We start from the raw sequence: 12,277 nt of genomic DNA on the forward strand, positions 1-12,277 counted from the left end.
TTCTATAGGAATGTTTAAATAAGGGTTCATTGATATACTCCTTGATGTACAAGTAATACTTAAAGACAATAAAACTAAAATTGTCCCAAACTTGAAACAAATGATAATGACTGAAGAATCAAATGTTAGATGTGAAGAGGAGGCTTAGATGTACAACCATAATTTTAAGTTTTTATATAATATCGCACGCATCGCGTGCATATAAGACTAGTAACTATATACTAAAAGAGACACCAGGAATGACACGTGTCATCTCCTGGTGAATCCTTAGCATTTTTCTTTTTTAAATTACTTTTTAACTATTTAAAAATAAGTTATTTTGTTTTTCCATAAAATTTCAAATAATGATAATAATAGAAAAAATTTCAAAAAAAAAACATATGAAATATTTTAATCAGTTTAGTAAATTTACCGCCATTTTTACCAAATTTTTTAAATAAATGATAATAATATTAAAAGTCATAGAAAAAAAAACGTGTGAAATGGAAGTTAAAAAATTTATTTAACTGGTATCCTAATATTGTTATACTAAAAAAGTGGAAAAGATCATGTGGAAAAGATAATTCACAAGATCCTGTGTGAACTGGAAAAGATCATGTGGAATAATCAGTTACAAAAATAAAGTTCCTAAATAATAAATAAAAAAACGTACATGGAATAAATTGAAAAAGAAGTAAATTAAAAAGATTACTTTAATCTTTGGAAAATTCTGTGGAAAAGATAACATCAGATTAATAGACTAAATTTCAAATACATGATACTAATAATAAATAAATAAATAACCTATAATAATAAAAATAAAATAAAACAGTACATAGAATAAATTAAAAAGTAGAATAAATTGAAAAGATTACATTAAAATGTGGAAAATCTTGTGGAAAATATAACATCAGATTACAAGACTACATTCCCCGAATAAAATAATAATCCAAAAAATTGAATTCCCTAAATAATAGTTAAAACAACTAACTAGATAACAAATAGGTAACAAATGCAAAAAAGATTGAATTATAAACGAATAAATAAACTATTGTACAAATAATAATTCAGAAATCTATTCCCTAAAAAGTAGAGAATAAATATGAAAAGATTGTACAAAATCTTTGGAAAATGTTGTGCGTGAAATCCCTATAAAATAGGGACACCATGAGCAATTCCCCGACTAAATATAATAGTTTACAAAATTCCCTAAAAAATAGGGAACAAATAGGTAACTGATTAGTAAACGGAATAACAATCCCAAATCAGAAAAAAAAGGATAATAAATAGGTAACAAATAAAAAAAAATTGGAAAATCCGAAATTTAGCACCCTATGCGTAAAAGAACCTAAAAAATGTTCCATGTAGCATAAATTATATGGGAGAGATTACTGATTTAAAAAATTAAAAATTAAAAGGCCCTGAATATGCGTGAATACTGAATATCTAGAATATAGTAGCTAATCAATAATCCATTAATCACAAAGATTTAGGGTTACACCTAATTCAAACGACCATAATCAACTGTATATATTCCATGCTCATCCAACAATAATATCAAAAAAATATTAACCTAAATGTTATTTGTGAGAAAAAAAATGGCAGGAAATTTTAGTCTCATTCACAACATTAATTCGTCTATAGAAAACATAACGATGCAAGCAAGGGTTATCCGACTATGCACAGTTCCTGCATTCAATAATCCGAGTAAAATGTATACTATTGAAATGGTATTACTAGATGTAGAGGTAATTCCATCATTCGTATTGTGCTATATTCAATATAATGTTAATATTAGTAGTCAAATAGTATGATGCTAACTACTTTTTTTTATTTTACTTTTATTGTATAACAGGGAGGCAAGATTCAAGCTTCTATAAAAAGAGCTTTTATTGCGAAAGTTAAGGATGTTTTCACCCAAGGAGAAGCATACAATATAAACCCGCGATGCATCCATACAAAATTAATTTTAGAATGATTACTCCAGTGGTAGAAGTGGTTGGATAGACTATTCCTATATATGGTTTTGATTTTAAGTCCTATGAAGCATTAAAAGATCTAGACAACACTGTATTAGTTGGTGTAAAATATCGAACTTATTTTTTAAGTATTATATTTATTTTATGTATATTATTTATTATTACTATGGTTTTTTGTGAAAACATATTGTATTGGTTATCTTCCTGGAGTATTATCAGCAGATCAATTTATTAGAGATGCTCAATGTTCAACTAGAGGATTTGCTGTAAGTGTATTTCCAATTTATCTTAAAGAAAATACAATTATGACTATTATACTAATTTTGTTATGTTGTCAATTTTAGAAAAAAATTATTGAGTTGCACTTTGTGGAATCAATATGCTGATCAGTTGACAGAATACTTATCTGATCATCCAAATTGTCAACTTTTTATTGCCATCCAGTAAGCAAAAATCAAGGCTTTTCATGGTATATATTATTTGTGTTGAAAGAAAGCCTCGATTGTCATTTTATGTATTGATTTTGTTTTGCTTTCTTATGCGTTTATCTTTCTCAGGCATGTAAGGTGTTGTTGGAATATCGAGTTCGCTATTTGTGACTACTCCGTATAAAATACTGATATTGCGAAGATAAATGATTTTAAAGAGAGGTATGTATAATTTTTTTTTTGCCTTGCTACTATTTATTTTTCTTATCTGAATATACTATTATAATAATGTATATTTGCAAAAAAAATTGTCATCCATTGCAGGATACTAACATCGAGAAGGTAAGACTAAATATAATCTATCCTTTTGTCTCCATTTAAAAAAAAAAATCTCTTTTACTTTCTTATCTTACTTTTGTGCTGTTGTTTTCTTGCAGATCAACTACGTTCTACATATATCGAGAGTTCAAACTATTATAGACCAAGAATAAGTTGTAAGTCTTGGAGCAACATTGTAAATAGTATAGTACACTCACAAGTTACTACGGAGTATTTGTTTTGTATTTTTTCCCCCTATGTTAAGCTTTACACCATAAACATTTGATTGAGTTTATAGATTACTATGGAGATTCCCTAATTGTTGTACTTTTTCCCGTTGTTAGGGTAGCCAAACACTCCTTTCTGCATCACCTACTACTACTACTACGTAGTACATTAATTTTTGATAACATGAAGGGTCCTAGGTTAACTCAGCCATGAAAAGTTTTGCTTTCTACACAGAGTATACGAGGAATCTGGAGTACGTATTTTATCCACCACGAAGTATATGAGAGAGTTTTCCTCCTAAAGCTTTGCTAAATTTAACCCTTGCTACTTGGTGGAATTTTTTTATATAGTGCTAGATAATAATAATATTCAACATTGAGATTACTAATTTGTTTGTAATTTTAATAAATTTCAATATAGTTTTTACAAATGTTTGTAATTTTAATAAATTGCAATATAATTTTTACAGTTTTGTTGTTATAATTGTGCATTGCACGGGTACTAAACTAGATTTCTTTCACACCTTCCAAAAATTCAGAATTCAACCAAAATTGTATTATACTAACCTGGAAGACATTAGGAGGAAGAACGACGGAGATGGTGGACGATTTCTACCTAAATCAACTTCAAAATTTGGAAAGTGTGAAAGATTTATTTGGAGTTTTAATTTGTATTGGATTACCAAAACAGTTTTGTAAAAGCTTGATCTAAATTTTGGAAGGTGTGAAAGAAATCTTGCAAACCAACAATTTAGGCCTAATTTACTTTGTCTTTTGGTTTGGCTTGAATCGATCTGGTTTTTTTTTTTTTTGGCATGAATCAATTTTAGGCGGTGGAACAGAGGAGAAAATTGCTTCTCAATTTTTTTTCCCTTTTTGGTTTAACACCTATTCAAATTACCAGGTTCAAGAATATTGTCTTAGTAAATTATGAGATTATAATATTGTCTAAAGTGCAATGTGTTTTTACAAAAAAAAAAAATGTCTTTTTCCTTTGCCAAACTGTATATCCATATTTAGTATAAAAAATTAAAATTGTTTCTTATTCATGTATATATGCATATTATTAGTAGATAGATTGTTCACTTATGCACCGTAAGAACAATGGAAATTAATAATTATACGAAGTATTTGAAAAACGAAATATTAGTGGTACATAAAAGATGGATACGAAATATTTTTTAAAAAACATATTTATAACATATCAATAATTTTGGATTACCGTGCATGGCACGGGTCCTATACTAGTTATGGACTAAATTGAAATTTCTCTAAAAACACGCTTGGCTTCCTCTCCATGAAGTAGAAGATGGTCTTCCCGTTATTGTTGATGCTTCAATTGGAAATAACCTCTTTGCAATTGCAGGGGTAAGGTTGTGTACGTCCAAACTCCCTTACCCCTCTTGTTAGGGGAGTCTCTTTGAATGCACTTGGATAATGATATATAGTTGTTGTAGTTTTATATAATCCCCACCATTCTCAAATGGTCTAATAACTAGTTATTGACTCACTCAGTAAGATGTATGACTCACCTTTAAGTTATTCTTTGATTAACTAGGCACATGTAACAAAAACACGTGTATTATTTGTTTTATTATGCTTAGGAGTTTGTTTTAGATATTTATTTTGTTTTCTTGGAGGTTGTTGGATGACCAGATAGTAGACAGTAGTACAGTATAGCGTACTAGAAAACTGAAAAATTGGTGAAGCTTTTCACAAAGTTAAGTATTAAAGGGAAGCTAGTTTCTTAATAAGTGATAGAAATATATAATGTGTGGATTATATAGTAGTATAAGTCCACAACTACTAGCTTACTACCACCTAGCCTGACCGCGTTTATTATTTACCCTTAAGTCTGGCCAATATGCTACAACTAAAGCCAAACTAGATCAGACTTTTTCCCTGCATCTTATTCAATATTACTTCAATCTCATCCATATAGTTATGCCTCAAAAATGAGACAGATGTATAAACCTAAGTAGCTCTTAATTATACAAGAAATAGAAAGTTTGGTTAAAAGTGCAATCATACAAAAAAAAGGGATGTCACATATCTGTTTTCCTTTTAATCAACCCCCATGGGTAGAATAGTGATTAATCCTTAGGAAATGCAGTAGTTTACAGATCGTGAATTAAACATAACTGAAAACAAACTTGTTTATGAAGTTAGATGCGAACAACCACCTTTTGAAAAAAAACTTGCGAAGAATATTGTTCTGTGAAAATGGAAATAAGCCTACACGCATAGTTAAATCATACGGTCTACTTCCAGTTATTATTAGCATCAATTATCAAATTGATAAAGTATCTAATTTTGGCTTAAAATTTATTTCACTTAATGTTGTCCTGATTTAGTGCACTTAGAAGTCATAAGACACTTTAAGATCGAATAGGTGGATATTTTACCACAAAACTAAAGTAGCCACACAAGTCATAACAAGGAAATAATGATCTAAGCTGCAAATAGTGAATCTTAAAAACTTTAAACCCTGCCCAAAATACATTATACTCCCTACGATCCACATTAGTCGTTACACTCAACTTTACACAAAATTTTAGGTGGTAAGTGGTTATTTGATTATCAATTATTATTTTATTGAAAAGTAGATGTGATAGGGGATAGATGATTAGTTTTTTAATTGAATGAGAGAGGGTGTGGGGACCAAACTTTTTTTTTTTGTGAAGAGAGAAAATATAATAATTGTGGGGTCATTTCTAATTCGGAAGTGTAACAAATAATGTGGGATAAAGGTAGTACAACTCATGAAATAAAGTTGCAAACTCCGACATTTCTGCCATTGAAGACGATCAAGTTCGTGATAAACTTAGTTGGAAAGATTATGTGAATATCTTCCTTTTTTTCCCCTACAATTATAAAGTCACCTTAATTTACAACCCTATAAAATCTTCAAATGACGTAACGATTCCTTTCCTTACCCTGTTAAAAAAATAGCGTTGGGTTACCTTTAGTCACTCACGTTATGTAGTCTATTAGATAATGTTATTCTTTGTTACTTTATTCTTTATATCTTAGTACACTTTGTTACGAAGCAAGATTACATCATCCATTTATCCGTAAGACCCTTCGCATTCTTTGCCCTTTCTTTCCCTTAAAATTAGCTTTTCTAAAGTTCCAACACCATGTTGTACATGTTTGTGTCCTCTAAGATGCCCTTTCAAAGCTTTCATGTTTTGGTTGAGCTACTGCATTGTATGTTTGTATGTGTCCTACTGCCCTTATTTTTGTCATCATTCTTCTGTATAACTAGTTTATGTTTGTTGTGAACTTCCATAGTGAATTGCGTGTATACTGTAAATATAGGATTTCAATTTCTTTAGTTATACGGATTGATAACTTAAAGTCAACCTAGTTTGTTAGATTCTCGAAAGGTATTCATCTGCACACCAGGTATACTAAAATTCGGGTTTTATCCTCAAAAAATTCCTAGTTTGTGAATGGTAATGGTGTCTTTATGAGTGTTGGGAAGTTTTAAGGTGTAAATTTAAGCTTTCATCTCCCCTTGTCTCCTTGCTGATAATTATCCTTTCATGGAGAAATAGTCTGCAATATATGGCCTAACTAGTGCACGCAATTACACAAACTTAGCAAATGGGAGATATGATGATTAGAAGTGCTTTTATGTTTAGGAACTATACAAGTTTTTTGTTGCCTAGCGAAATATCTAAGAATGTGAAGAAAATCAGTAGTATCTGTGCAGGAGAAACTTGAATTTATTATGTATTGGGTAGACTCATGAGCATATTTCTTGTACATGACCATTACCATTTGGAGTAGTACTTATTTCTTGACAAAAAGAACAAGAGTAATTCTTACATTTTGGGGAACTGAATAATGTGTCTACTTGTCTTTTATAAATTTTGTACTGTTTCTTAGGACTTATAAGCCCTATACTGGTCCAATATCTGGTTTTTAATTCCTATTTTCTTCAATCAGTAGGACATTGATTTCATTAATGTAAATATGCACATGTATAAATACTTGTGAACTTAACGTTCAGGCTAGTAAGAGTGTCCAGTAATTTTTGGCACCTCGTGCAGTAAATCTTCAATACCTTTTTAAATTTCTAGCATGATGCTTCAGACATGCATGGGTTCACTCTATGTCTCTATGTTTTATTTCATTTTTTAATTGAAAATCTTGTGCTGCAGAAGCTCCAATCTATACGCGGTCATCTTGCTACAGAGCAGTCTAGGTGTTTTAAGCTTAAGGTATGTAATACCAGATTTATTTTGGGTGATTATACTTTTTTCCTAAGGTTTGACGCCTCTATTGATCTAAAGTCCATAAAAATACCAGTCATATTGCTTGAATTAGTATGTTTTCAGTTTCTTATGCTCTAAATTTTTTTTGGCACCTCCGTCTTGGATATAGATATATCTAAATCATGTTTATATAGATTTCCATCTCTTGTCGATGACTGATCATTATGTTTTAGTGTGTATATTATACCCCCACATACTTCTATGTGTTTAGTAATGTTGTTATAGGAGGTTCTTTATCTGGCATTAGCATGATTCTACCTTTAGATGATAAACGAAATGCGAATATCACTTCTTAAGATGGTTTAGTATTTATGTCTACATTAGGAGGTCCATAAGGGTTGTTACTTGAAATGAAATGGATACTCATTATATTGGAGCTTTACCTGAAAACCTATCTAATTAGATGGGGGCAGAAGTGACTTTTCTTACTCCACTCTTTCAATATGTGATAAATCATGTTATCATAGATACAAGTAGGAACAGAGTTGTAAGCTTCATGGTTCTGCTCAGCCCATGGAATGGTGACAGTATTCTCGAAAGTCTGAGATGCGGTGTGCACAAAGCTCTGGCCTTGGCGTTCAAGGAGTCTAGTGCACACGAATTAGAAATTTTAGAACCCTAGAAGGACGACATCATTTTAATTTCAGCATCTTTACACCTAGGTTTGTTGTTGTATCTGAACACAATTAGCCGATTCTGAATAACATAGCTTTTGAACATGTATGATAAACTCAGTACGACAATATATTGAGAAATTAAATGTGTTTTTTCATTAGATATTTGGAGAATCCAGACTTGCTGGAGTACTTTTTTTCGTTGGTGTTTGAACTAATAATGGAAAAGAATGTGGATGTTAAGTTCAAAAATAAAGGATAAGTGTAGTAGTGCATGTCTCCTTATTTGAGCAGTTATATTAAGGATATTTGTAGAATTCCTTTTCTCTTTATGCTTCATTTTGTCTCCTGATACTTGAAATTATAGTTTTCTAATATTAAAGGATGGGGAAGTTCGGGAAAATGTATATTAGTAGACTTCCCCACCTTCATTATTGTGTATGAGTCCCTGAGGAAGTACTTGTGAACGCAGAAGCGTTTCCAGAATTCATTGTCTGTATTTCTTTGTATTTGATGTTTTGTACTGACCTTCTATGTGATATCCTGCAGTAACTGAAGGAATATATACTTGAATTCCTACTTTGGATGGTGCATTCCCAATTCAAAGTGTTGAGGAGGTGTTTATACAAAGTGAACCCGCAGGTTTCTAGTTAAATGTTCAGGTAGGACGTGCTAAGTGCTTAGTTCAATATAAAAGGTTTGTTTATTAGATATTGGGCGCCTTAAATGTTGGCAATAATTGTTCTTAGATCTTTGAAACTTGAAAAAGTTTGAATTATATGTAACGTTTTTATTCTTTGTAATTGATATTCTCTGCAGCATGATGAATTCTATAGCCAGCATAATTTGAGCATGAGGAACTTATCCTTAATGCTTCAAAAAACATTAGCATAAGCCACATTTCATCACCCGAGTTCAACTTTTTTCGAGGACTTGCAAGCACTCAACCAGAACAAAATTGGTTTTCAGTTTCTCGACGAGGATGCAATAGAACCTTCAACCAACCAAACTTATGGTTCTCTTTTGACGAATCTCTCCATGATTACGACATTCACTTCTAGGATCCTCGTCCTGAAGGCAAATGTATGGCCTCTCGATGCAACTTCGTATTTGCCACCTCATACTTATCTGGTGGAAGATGCTCCAAGAGTTGCACTTGAAGTGTTTACTGCAGATTTTGCAAATGACATATCTATTGCCTACAACTACAGTTACAACCCAGTTGCCGAGTATAGTTTCTTAATTGACAATGGGGACTTTCTGTGGATGGTATGTTGTCTGACTTCCCAATAACACCATCGTAAGGCAGAGGTGAGCTGTATACTTTTTTTTCTTTTAGTGTTCCATGTCACTTTTCGGTTTTTTTTATCGCAACCAAACAGGGACACATTATATACTTGCTATGTATTTTTACCTAAGTGTATACATTATGCAGTGTAAGAATTTTCTTAATTAATTATATATTAATTTTGTATTAACTTTTTTCAGATTGCTTTTCCCATCTTGGCTCAATTGCATCAGCACAAGGTTTGTAGCTATTCTTTTATTGAATTTAAGTTTGTGTTTTTGTGTCTTGAGATATCAAGCATTAACATGATGAACTAGTAACTAAACTGAGGAAATGGACAAACTATTCCATTCAGGGGTGTTTTGCAAAATCATCTATAGAAGTTGCTTATTTCTTAGATTATGATGGTTTATCTAAACCAATTACGTTGTTCCTATCTATATCTGTTGGATTTCAGCTAAGCCCTTGGTTATATCTCACGATGGAGCTAATGGGGACTTCCCTGGTTGCAACGATGAAGCATATACACAAGCTATTAGAAAAGGTGCAGATGTGATAAATTTACTGCCCAGTTCAATATCAAATGATGGGGTACCTTTTTGTTTGAGCTCTGTCAATTTCTTGAATCTCTTGAATAATACAGTAGCCACACAATTCAGGACCCTTGTGTCAATTGTTGATGGTATTCAGCCCACTCCTGGATTATTCACAGTCAGTCTGAACTGGACTGATAATCAAGGCTTGACTCGTAAGTTGGATTTTCTACCAATTGTTACATTTAGAGGAAGGCTCTCGTGAGAACACTTCCTTACGGTGAGAACACTTCTTTACGGTGAGACCACTTTTTCATAATGACATTTTCGTAATTATTATGAACAAATATCCCAATATAATTATTTTTTAACCAATTTTTTTTCATTATTTCCAGCCCTATTTCTCTCTCTTCGATTCCCCTCTCTCTCTCTCTCTCCTTTCGAACGCTTCTCTCACTGCTCAGTTCGCTGCTCGCCGCCGCCGATCGCCGCCGCTCGCCGCCGCCGATCGCCGCCGCTTCTCGCCGTTGCTCGCCGCCGCCGCTCGCCGTTGCTCGCCGCCGCCGCTCGCCGTTGCTCGCCGCCGCCGCTCGCCGTTGCTCGCCGCTGCCGCTCGACGCTGCTCGCTGCCGCAGATCGCCGCTGCTCCCAGCAATTCCATCGTTGGTCGCCGAACCTGAAATCGAACCAAAAATGGTGGTGGCGTTAGTTGTGGTTCGCGAATCAGGTAAAAGTAATTTCAATTCAGCAATTCAATCTCGCTGAAATTCAATTCAATCGATTTCTTAATTCAATCTCGCTGAAATTCTTCGAAATCGAATTGAAATCGATTTTAATCTCGCCAAAATTGATTTCTCGATTCAACCTCGCCTAAATCGATCGCCGCCATTGCTCGCGGTGGTTCCTTCTCTTCTCGTCGCCGCTCTAACAAATTCGTCGGTCAAATTGAACCAGAAATCCACTAATTTCAATCAGCAATTTCAATCGGTAATTTCAATCCAGTAATTCTCATTTCTCGATTTCTCAATTCAAAATCAATTTTAATCGGCAATTTTCAATCGATTTTTCAATCGATTCTTCGAAATCAAAACATATATGTGAACCTGCAAATCAAACTTCGAATGTTTCCAGCAACTTTACCAAATGTTTTTAATTACATTCCAATCAGTACGACCTTAATATTTTGGAAACCTGCAATTGTATACTGGTATATTATGTTATTTCTTTGGTGCTGGTGCGGTAGAATATCGGAGTTTATCTATTTAGATTGTGTAAACCTGGAAGTTGTTTGGTAAATATTTCACTCTCAAAGTGTTGATTGTAGCCTCTAAATTTGCAAAATTACGCTGTGAACACCGTGGCTTATCGTAGTACATGGTTGCGCAATTAGTTTATCTTTATTTTATTTTTCTGTATGTATCTCTTCTTAATTGCCAACATATATCAAGTGTACATTGGCAATAAAGAAAAGTGGCAGCATTAAAACATGCTATAATAAATTTTAGAACTTGTTTGAATACATTTAGAACATGCTTGAATAAAGTTAGAACACCGTTGAAAAAGTTAAAACATGCTTGAATAAATTTAGAACATGTTTGAATGAATTTAGAACATGTTTAACTAAATGTAGAACATGATTGAATAAATTTAGAACATGATTGAATAAATTTAGAACATGCTTGAATAAATTTAGAACATGCTTGAAAAAATTTAGAACATCATTTAATAAATTTAGAACATGCTTGAATAAATTTAGAACATGAGCTTGAAAATTTAGAACATGATTGAATAAATTTAGAACATGCTTGAATTAATTTTGAAGATGCTTGAATAATTTTATAACATGTTTAATAGTTTTAGAACATGTTTGAATTAATTTAGAACATGAGCTTAAAAGTTTAGAACATGTATATATGTATATGTGTTGACTACATTCTCATGTTCTAAATTTAGAACATTGTTGAATAAATTTAGAACATCTTTGAATAAATTTAGAACATGGTTGAACAAATTTAGAACATCGTTGAATAAATTTAGAACATCGTTGAATAAATTTAGAACATCGTTGAATAAATTTAGAACATTATTTAATAAATTTAGAACATCGTTGAATAAATTTAGAACATGCTTGAATAAATTTAGAACATGAGCTTACAAATTTAGAACATGGTTGAATAATTTTAGAACATGCTTGAATTAATCTAGAACATGAGGTTAAAAATTTAGAACATGGTTGAATAATTTTAGAACATGCTTGAATTAATCTAGAACATGAAGTTAAAAATTTAGAACATGGTTGAATAAAATTAAAACATGCTTGAATAAATTTAGAACATGGTTGAACCAATTTAGAATATGGTTAAATAAATTTAGAACATCGTTGAATAAATTTAGAACATGAGTTAGCAAATTTAGAACATTGTTGAATAAATATAGAACATAGAGAGTGCAAAAGTGTTCTCACCATAAGAAGTGTTCTTACATAAGGAGGTGTTCTCACCGGATCCCTCCCCTATATATATATATATATATATATATATATATATATATATATATATATATATATATATATATATATATTCACTTGTAATTTTAATTGATTACAAGTAAGTGTGATTATGATCAAAT

The 12,277-nt window shown here is 31.8% G+C and overlaps 1 pseudogene; it reads left to right on the forward strand.

The window, feature by feature from the left end:
* Window positions 1-7,617: 7,617 nt before the first annotated feature.
* LOC110780594 (glycerophosphodiester phosphodiesterase GDPDL4-like) lies at window positions 7,618-12,153 on the forward strand (annotated as a pseudogene).
* The last annotated feature ends 124 nt before the right edge of the window (window positions 12,154-12,277 follow it).

Source organism: Spinacia oleracea, chromosome 6 (assembly GCF_020520425.1).
Source record: "Spinacia oleracea cultivar Varoflay chromosome 6, BTI_SOV_V1, whole genome shotgun sequence".
In the NCBI taxonomy this organism is placed as follows: domain Eukaryota; kingdom Viridiplantae; phylum Streptophyta; class Magnoliopsida; order Caryophyllales; family Amaranthaceae; genus Spinacia; species Spinacia oleracea.